A 9,334-nucleotide genomic window follows, 5' to 3' on the forward strand; every position below is an offset into this window, starting at 1 on the left:
AACCAGAAATCTGGTTAAATATTGGGGACTAGGGACATGTCAAGCCCATTATGACATCTAATGGACCAGCCACTGAGAGGACTTACTAGAGGACAGGACTCACGCTGAGGTCACAATGCGTGTTTATGCTCTCGTCGCACTCAAGAATGGGCGGGGCCTCAGGGTGAATGCTGTTTTCTCCTACACTGAATGTTGGACAACATGCCAACCACAAGGTTTCTTGCCATGGGTCAGGAAGAGTTCTGATTTCTGCATCACAGTCACCCGTGGGCAGTGATTGGAGATAAGGTCTAGGTTCTGAAGCCTGAAAACTGAGGTAGGGAAGAGATGATGACCTAAGGCCATGGCGGGTCTGATGTGCTCAGGGTGCGGTCAGCTGTCTGGGTGTTGGTCAGCAGGTCCGGGCTCAGGTTGTGTCAGACAGTGCATTTCTGCCCAGGTTAGACTATATAATTTGGGTACATTCGAGTGCCGTGTAGGTTTATCTTCATTTAAGCTGCCTGGTCAGCTCATTAGGCAATATATTTTTTCTAGAGGGCAGGCAGAGTGCTTCATTGTCGGTCCGGAATTGCCAAACATGAGGGCTTCGGGGCCAGGAGAGTGAGGACGGAAGTCTGAGAACACAAGCTGGACTTCGGATTCATGGTGAGGGCACGGCAGGTACCCCCTGCAGATCTGAACCAATATCTCATGCATCTGAAGTCAGGGCGAGGATCCGACGTTGGCTCAGTTTGGAGTTTCTGTGCATGACGGCCCCTTCATGAAGGGAGCGGAATCTCGAGGCCATGGAGGTTTTCCACGTTGGGAGATGTGGGATGCCCCCTTCAAGGATTCCTTCTGTGGGACAATTCAGAACTGTTGGACAGCTCCAGGACATCCCATATGGAATGACTCCAGAGCACCGTTCCAGGATGGATGCCTGGGAAGTCCGCCTCGCCCTCCAATTGTCTCCTAGCAACAAGACAGTTTAGATCTAATGGATCTGCGGGAGCAACCGGGGTGGCTGAGTTGAAATGCACTTTCCAGAGGACGGGTCCTAATGTGTGTTTGTGTCCATGAGGGCCTTGGAAATGGGAGGTGGTACCGGGACCCTGAAGTATTCTCCTAAGCTTTGGCATAGCTCCCATGCACAAGTTTCCTTGTGGAGACGAGATTTGTTCTGATGGGTGCCTCAGGAAATCCCCTCTGCTGGTATTAGAATTCAGGCTTTTGAGGAGACATGCCTGTAAACCAAAGCAATGGATCCGATAATGGCCTCGGGTCCTGTCTGGTTCAATCTTCTTGGTATGAGTGGAGGTAGATGAGTGGAGGTAGATGCTCAGCTGGTATCAACCGCCCTTTTTTGTCCCGGGCGACCTACACTATTGGGATGGCCTCAGGGACTTTGGAGGGTTCTCCTAATTTGTACGATTTTTGACAATGGAATGGGCAGAATTCCCATGGATTGGGTGGGGGCAGTCCTAATGTGTGGCTCCAGGGGCCCCAGCCTGGAGGGAGTGTGGCCCAGGACTTTGACGACAGAAGACTGAAAACACAAACTCAGCTTAAGTTTGGGGACGTAGGTATGGCACGCCCGATCTACAAACCATGAGAAGAAATCTTCAAATATGAAGAATGAGCGAGTCTGAGTTGCTTGCTCAGGCTTTTGTCTCTGGATTTTGTTTCAGCGATGGCCGTGGTATGTTGGGGAGGTCTCATGGGCCATGGACGAATCTTTCTCTCTGTGGATTTGGCCCGATCCCAATTGTTTTTCGTCAATCTGTGGGATGGGAGGACTCCTTTCAGGTTTGTTACCTCTGGTGTCCCACCAAAAGAGGAATTCCAAAGCAGAGCCCTGGGGAGGAGTGAAGGGACACCCGAACTATGGTTAAAAATTGGGGCCTAGGGGCATGGCAAGCCCAATATGCTGTCTCTTCATATAGGCCCTGAGAGGCCTTACCTGAGGACTGGGCTCAGGCTGAGGGTCACATTGTATGTTTGTGACCAATGTGGCCCGCAAGCATGGGTTAAGCCTCATGGGCCACGCTTGTTTCAACTACACTGAATGTTGGACAACATGCCAAGCACAAGGTTTATTGCCATGGGGAAAGATTTCTGATTTCTGCATCGTTTTCAACCCTGGGCAGTGGATGGAGATAAGGTCTAGGTCCTGGAGCCTGAAAACCGCAGTTGGGAAGAGATGACGACCTAAGGCCATGGCGGGTCCGATGTGCTCAGTGTGCGGCCAGCTGTCTGGGTGGGACCAGGAGGTCCAGGCTCAGGCTGGGTCAGAAGGGGAAATAGTGCCCAGGTCAGCCTCTATGTTTGGGGTACAGCCGAATGGAGTGCAGGTTGATCCTCATTTGGAGTTTCGGGTAGCCCTGAGGGCAATGTTTTACTTCTGTAGGGCAGGCAGAGTGCGGCATTGTAGTTCTGGATTGCCAAACTGGAAGGCTTGTGGGCCAGTAGTCTGAGGACAGAGTCTGAGAACCCAAGCCAAGCCTAGGTTTCTAGGTGAGGATATGGCAGTCACAATCTACAGACTTCAATAGAGATCTCGTGCATCTGAAGTCCGGGTAAGGATCAGACGTTTGCTCAGGTTGGATTTTCTGCCCTGATGGCCCTTTCTTGAAGGGGGTTGGATCACGAGGACATGGGGGTTTATCCACGATGGGAGTTGTGAGAAGCTCCAAACTGCAAAGATTCTTCTGCAGGACAATTGAGACCTGTTGGTTGGCTCCAGGCCAACGATTCCGAGCAGGGTTCTAAGGATGGATGGCTGGGTAGCCCACCTCGCATTCCAATTGTCTCCAAGCAACAAGACAGGTTAGATCTGCTGGATGTGGGGGGCAACCGAGGAGGCTGAGTTGAAATGGACTCTCCTGTGGATGTGTCCTAATATGTTTTTGTGTCTATGGAGACCTTGGAATGAAGCGGTGGCCCTGGGGCCCTGAAGGGTTCTCCTAAACAGAGGCTTTGACACAGCTCCAACGTGCATGTTTCCCATGTGTAGATGAGATTTGTTCTGATGGGTGAGTCAAGAAACAGCCATATGCTGGTATAGAAATCCAGGCCTCTGAGGAGAGTTTCCTGGAAACCAAAGCAATGGATCCGATTAGTGCCTAGGGGCCTGTTCGTTCCTTTTTACCTCTGGGGACATCAGTCTACGGGTCTGAGTGCAGGAAGGTGCTCAGATGGGCTCAGATTGCCCCCTGTTTGTCCTGGGAAGCCACAACTCTTGGGATGGCCTCAGGGACTTTGGAGGTTATCCTATTAGTAGGGTTGTGGCCATTGGAATGGGCACATACAATTCCCTTGGAGAGGGCAAGTACAGTCCTCAGGTTTGGCTCCAGGGCCCTGAGCCTGTAGGGTGTGTAGGCCAGAGCTGTTTGGACAGTTGTCTGAAAACACAAACTCGGCTTATGTTTTGGGTCATAGGTATGGCAGGACTGATCTACAGACCATGAGGAGAACACTTCGGGATATGAAATAAGGGCGAGTGTGAGGCTCTTGCTCAAGTTTTTGTCTCTGGATATCGTGTCACTCATGGTCGTGAAATTGCCGGGTGACTTCATGGGAAATGGACGAGTCTTACTCTCTGGGGGTTCGGTCCCGTCCAAAGAGTTTGCGGTCATTCTGGGGATGGAATAAGTCCGTTTTTTTGTTGTTGTTGTCGATTTGTTTCATTTTGTTTTTCAACCTCAGATGTCCCACCAAATGAGGGATTCCAGAGTAGAGCCCTGGGGTGGGGCGACTGGACAACCAGAAATCTGGTTAAAAATTTGGGACTAGGGACATATCAAGCCCATTATGACATCTAATGGTCCAGCCACTGAGAGGACTTACTAGAGGACAGGACTCACGCTGAGGTCACAATGCGTGTTTATGCTCTCGTCGCACTCAAGAATGGGCGGGGCCTCAGGGTGAATGCTGTTTTCTCCTACACTGAACGTTGGACAAAATGCCAACCACAAGGTTTCTTGCCATGGGTCAGGAAGAGTTCTGATTTCTGCATCACAGTCACCCATGGGCAGTGATTGGAGATAAGGTCTAGGTTCTGAAGCCTGAAAACTGAGGTAGGGAAGAGATGATGACCTAAGGCCAGGGCGGGTCTGATGTGCTCAGGGTGCGGTCAGCTGTCTGGGTGTTGTTCAGCAGGTCCGGGCTCAGGTTGTGTCAGACAGTGCATTAGTGCCCAGGTTAGACTATATAATTTGGGTACATTCGAGTGCCGTGTAGGTTTATCTTCATTTAAGCTGCCTGGTCAGCTCATTAGGCAATATATTTTTTCTAGAGGGCAGGCAGTGTGCTTCATTGTCAGTCCGGAATTGCCAAACATGAGGGCTTCGGGGCCAGGAGAGTGAGGACGGAAGTCTGAGAACACAAGCTAGACTTCGGATTCAGGGTGAGGGCACGGCAGGTACCCCCTGCAGATCTGAACCAATATCTCATGCATCTGAAGTCAGGGCAAGGATCCGACGTTGGCTCAGTTTGGAATTTCTGTGCATGACGGCCCCTTCATGAAGGGAGCGGAATCTCGAGGCCATGGAGGATTTCCACGTTGGGAGATGTGGGATGCCCCCTTCAAGGATTCCTTCTGCGGGACAATTGAGACCTGCTGGACAGCTCCAGTTCATCCCTTATGGAATGACTCCAGAGCACCGTTCGAGGATGGATGCCTGGGAAGTCCGCCTCGCCTTCCAATTGTCTCCTAGCAACAAGACAGTTTAGATCTAATGGATCTGCGAGAGCAACCGGGGTGGCTGAGTTGAAATGCACTATCCAGAGGATGGGTCCTAATGTGTGTTTGTGTCCATGAGGGCCCTGGAATGGGGAGGTGGCACCGGGACCCTGAAGTATTCTCCTAAGCTTTGGCATAGCTCCCATGCACAAGTTTCCTTGTGGAGACGAGATTTGTTCTGATGGGTGCCTCAGGATATCCCCTCTGCTGGTATTGGAATCCAGGCTTTTTAGGAGACATGCCTGTAAACCAAAGCAATGGATCCGATAATGGCCTCGGGTCCTGTCTGGTTCAATCTTCTTGGTATGAGTGGAGGTAGATGAGTGGAGGAAGATGCTCAGCTGGTATCAACCGCCCTTTTTTGTCCTGGGCGACCTACACTATTGGGATGGCCTCAGGGACTTTGGAGGGTTCTCCTAATTTGTACGATTTTTGACAATGGAATGGGCAGAATTCCATGGATTGGGTGGGGGCAGTCCTAATGTGTGGCTCCAGGGGCCCCAGCCTGGAGGGAGTGTGGCCCAGGACTTTGAGGACAGAAGACTGAAAACACAAACTCAGCTTAAGTTTGGGGACGTAGGTATGGCACGCCCGATCTACAGACCATGAGAAGAACTCTTCAGGATATGAAGAATGAGCGAGTCTGAGGCGCTTGCTCAGGCTTTTGTCTCTGGATTTTGTTTCAGCGATGGCCGTGGAATGTTGGGGAGGTCTCATGGGCCATGGACGAATCTTCCTCTCTGTGGATTTGGCCCGATCCCAATTGTTTTTCATCAATCTGTGGGATGGGAGGACTCCTTTCAGTTTTGTTACCTCTGGTGTCCCACCAGAAGATGAATTCCAAAGCAGAGCCCTGGGGAAGAGTGAAGGGACACCCCGAACTATGGTTAAAAATTGGGGCCTGGGGGCATGGCAAGCCCAATATGCTGTCTCTTCATATAGGCCCTGAGAGGCCTTACCTGAGGACTGGGCTCAGGCTCAGGGTCACAATGTGTGTTTGTGACCAATGTGGCCCGCAAGCATGGGCTGGGCCTCATGGGCCACGCTTGTTTCAACTACACTGAACGTTGGACAAAATGCCATGCACAAGGTTTCTTGCCATGTGGAAAATTTCTGATTTCTGCATCATTTTCAACCCTGGGCAGTGTTGGAGATAAGGTCTAGGTTCTGGAGCCTGAAAACCGCAGTTGGGAAGAGATGACGACCTAAGGCCATGGCGGGTATGATGTGCTCAGTGTGCGGCCAGCTGTCTGGGCGGGACCAGGAGGTCCAGGCTCAGGCTGGGTCAGAAGGGTAAATAGTGCCCAGGTCAGCCTATATGTTTGGGGTACAGCCGATTGGCATGCAGGTTGATCCTCATTTGGGGTTTCGAGGTAGCCCTGAGGGCAATGTTTTACTTCTGTAGGGCAGGCAGAGTGCGGCATTGTAGTTCTGGATTGCCCAACTGGAGGGCTTGTGGGCCAGTAGTCTGAGGATGGAGTCTGAGAACCCAAGCTAGGCCTAGGTTTCTGGGTGAGGATATGGCAGGCACAATCTACAGACCTCAATAGAGATCTCGTGCATCTGAAGTCAGGGCAAGGATCAGACGATCGCTCAGGTTGGACTTTCTGCCCTGATGGCCCTTTCTTGAAGGGGGTTGGATCACGAGGACATGGGGGTTTTCCCACGAGGGGAGTTGTGAGAAGCTCCAAACTGCAAAGATTCTTCTGCAGGACAATTGAGACCTGTTGGTTGGCTCCAGGCCAACGATTCCGAGCAGGGTTCTAAGGATGGATGGCTGGGTAGCCCACCTCGCATTCCAATTGTCTCCAAGCAACAAGACAGGTTAGATCTGCTGCATGTGGCGGGCAACCGAGGAGGATGAGTTGAAATGGACTTTCCTGTGGATGTGTCCTAATATGTTTTTGTGTCTATGGAGACCTTGGAATGAAGCGGTGGCCCTGGGGCCCTGAAGGGTTCTCCTAAACAGAGGCTTTGACACAGCTCCAACGTGCATGTTTCCCATGTGTAGATGAGATTTGTTCTGATGGGTGAGTCAAGAAACAGCCATATGCTGGTATAGAAATCCAGGCCTCTGAGGAGAGATGCCTGGAAACCAAAGCAATGGATCCGATTAGTGCCTAGGGGCCTGTTCGTTCCTTTTTACCTCTGGGGACATCAGTCTACGGGTCTGAGTGCAGGAAGGTGCTCAGATGGGCTCAGATTGCCCCCTGTTTGTCCTGGGAAGCCACAACTCTTGGGATGGCCTCAGGGACTTTGGAGGTTATCCTATTAGTAGGGTTGTGGCCATTGGAATGGGCACATACAATTCCCTTGGAGAGGGCAAGTACAGTCCTCAGGTTTGGCTCCAGGGCCCTGAGCCTGTAGGGTGTGTAGGCCAGAGCTGTTTGGACAGTTGTCTGAAAACACAAACTCGGCTTATGTTTTGGGTCATAGGTATGGCAGGACTGATCTACAGACCATGAGGAGAACACTTCGGGATATGAAATAAGGGCGAGTGTGAGGCTCTTGCTCAAGTTTTTGTCTCTGGATATCGTGTCACTCATGGTCGTGAAATTGCCGGGTGACTTCATGGGAAATGGACGAGTCTTACTCTCTGGGGGTTCGGTCCCGTCCAAAGAGTTTGCGGTCATTCTGGGGATGGAAGAAGTCCGTTTTTTTGTTGTTGTTGTCGATTTGTTTCATTTTGTTTTTCAACCTCAGATGTCCCACCAAATGAGGGATTCCAGAGTAGAGCCCTGGGGTGGGGCGACTGGACAACCAGAAATCTGGTTAAAAATTGGGGACTAGGAACATGTCAAGCCCATTATGACATCTAATGGTCCAGCCACTGAGAGGACTTACTAGAGGACAGGACTCACGCTGAGGTCACAATGCGTGTTTATGCTCTCGTCGCACTCAAGAATGGGCGGGGCCTCAGGGTGAATGCTGTTTTCTCCTACACTGAACGTTGGACAACATGCCAACCACAAGGTTTCGTGCCATGGGTCAGGAAGAGTTCTGATTTCTGCATCACAGTCACCCATGGGCAGTGATTGGAGATAAGGTCTAGGTTCTGAAGCCTGAAAACTGAGGTAGGGAAGAGATGATGACCTAAGGCCAGGGCGGGTCTGATGTGCTCAGGGTGCAGTCAGCTGTCTGGGTGTTTTTCAGCAGGTCCGGGCTCAGGTTGTGTCAGACAGTGCATTAGTGCCCAGGTTAGACTATATAATTTGGGTACATTCGAGTGCCGTGTAGGTTTATCTTCATTTAAGCTGCCTGGTCAGCTCATTAGGCAATATATTTTTTCTAGAGGGCAGGCAGAGTGCTTCATTGTCAGTCCGGAATTGCCAAACATGAGGGCTTCGGGGCCAGGAGAGTGAGGACGGAAGTCTGAGAACACAAGCTAGACTTCGGATTCAGGGTGAGGGCACGGCAGGTACCCCCTGCAGATCTGAACCAATATCTCATGCATCTGAAGTCAGGGCAAGGATCCGACGTTGGCTCAGTTTGGAATTTCTGTGCATGACGGCCCCTTCATGAAGGGAGCGGAATCTCGAGGCCATGGAGGTTTTCCACGTTGGGAGATGTGGGATGCCCCCTTCAAGGATTCCTTCTGCGGGACAATTGAGACCTGCTGGACAGCTCCAGTTCATCCCTTATGGAATGACTCCAGAGCACCGTTCGAGGATGGATGCCTGGGAAGTCCGCCTCGCCTTCCAATTGTCTCCTAGCAACAAGACAGTTTAGATCTAATGGATCTGCGAGAGCAACCGGGGTGGCTGAGTTGAAATGCACTATCCAGAGGATGGGTCCTAATGTGTGTTTGTGTCCATGAGGGCCCTGGAATGGGGAGGTGGCACCGGGACCCTGAAGTATTCTCCTAAGCTTTGGCATAGCTCCCATGCACAAGTTTCCTTGTGGAGACGAGATTTGTTCTGATGGGTGCCTCAGGATATCCCCTCTGCTGGTATTGGAATCCAGGCTTTTTAGGAGACATGCCTGTAAACCAAAGCAATGGATCCGATAATGGCCTCGGGTCCTGTCTGGTTCAATCTTCTTGGTATGAGTGGAGGTAGATGAGTGGAGGAAGATGCTCAGCTGGTATCAACCGCCCTTTTTTGTCCTGGGCGACCTACACTATTGGGATGGCCTCAGGGACTTTGGAGGGTTCTCCTAATTTGTACGATTTTTGACAATGGAATGGGCAGAATTCCCATGGATTGGGTGGGGGCAGTCCTAATGTGTGGCTCCAGGGGCCCCAGCCTGGAGGGAGTGTGGCCCAGGACTTTGAGGACAGAAGACTGAAAACACAAACTCAGCTTAAGTTTGGGGACGTAGGTATGGCACGCCCGATCTACAGACCATGAGAAGAACTCTTCAGGATATGAAGAATGAGCGAGTCTGAGGCGCTTGCTCAGGCTTTTGTCTCTGGATTTTGTTTCAGCGATGGCCGTGGAATGTTGGGGAGGTCTCATGGGCCATGGACGAATCTTCCTCTCTGTGGATTTGGCCCGATCCCAATTGTTTTTCATCAATCTGTGGGATGGGAGGACTCCTTTCAGTTTTGTTACCTCTGGTGTCCCACCAGAAGATGAATTCCAAAGCAGAGCCCTGGGGAAGAGTGAAGGGACA

Source organism: Mustela nivalis, assembly GCF_964662115.1.
Source record: "Mustela nivalis genome assembly, contig: HAP1_SCAFFOLD_39, whole genome shotgun sequence".
Classification (NCBI taxonomy): Eukaryota; Metazoa; Chordata; class Mammalia; order Carnivora; family Mustelidae; genus Mustela; species Mustela nivalis.